Genomic DNA, 934 nt, shown 5'->3' with positions numbered 1-934 from the left:
GCCAATCAAACTTTACTAGCGATAAATTTCAACCAATGATCGATTCGTATAATTTGACCCAACCGATTGGCCCAATTAAACTGTTCGCCTTCATATTGTGCATTTCACCCAAATTTGGACTCGCGAGTGATTTCGCCACATACAGTAGCATTCGAATCATTTGATCCAATTTAAGCTTGTACAGACTATACTATATAAATATCAGTATGTATATGGGTTTGCCCAATGCAGAAGGACTGGGCCGAATTGGAAGTTTGGATTGGCAGAAATTCATCAGAACGTGATTTGATTGGCTTAGGCGGTTCTTGAATCCATTCTCTAAAAACATTCGAGTCTGCTGAGGGCTCCAGTTTCGAATCGATTTGACAATATGTGTATGGTGAATGAATTCGGTACGGATTTCCAGACCCCGTTGAATCGAATCGACGCTACTGTACCGGTATTGGCTAATTCAGTTTTCAGTGGATTTGATTGGCTCTTACGGAAAGTACAAATATAGTCAGCCAATCAGAATTCCAGCGTGATTCAATATGGATTAGACAAACCACGCGAATGTTGGAAGTTCGTTTATTGCGAATTTACAATATACTAACCATACATTCGATAGATTGGTGGGCCTGAATCCCGATTTGTGCCCAATTAATATTTCAAAATTTGGTTCAAAGTAATATAGAAGCATTTGGTTGTCATCTCTGGGTCAAACTGATGCCGAAAGAAATTTTACCATTTTCAGTTCTTGCCAAGTTTCAGAAAAAGAGTCTATTTTTTGGCGAAAAACGGCGATATTTAGCAAACAATTCAAATGTTGGATCGAAACAGTTCGTTTTTGTCGATTTCTTCGAAATTGACAAAAGAATATCAAAGATTTTGGCCTTTTTTGTGACATCCTCACCTTTAATAGTGACTCAACATCGATTCGAGAATCCAAGTTCAA

The sequence above is a fragment of the Aphanomyces astaci genome (genome assembly GCF_000520075.1).
Source record: "Aphanomyces astaci strain APO3 unplaced genomic scaffold supercont1.37, whole genome shotgun sequence".
NCBI classification, from domain to species: domain Eukaryota; phylum Oomycota; class Saprolegniomycetes; order Saprolegniales; family Verrucalvaceae; genus Aphanomyces; species Aphanomyces astaci.
The sequence above is the reverse complement of the archived record's forward strand: the minus strand, read 5'-3'. Positions refer to the sequence as shown.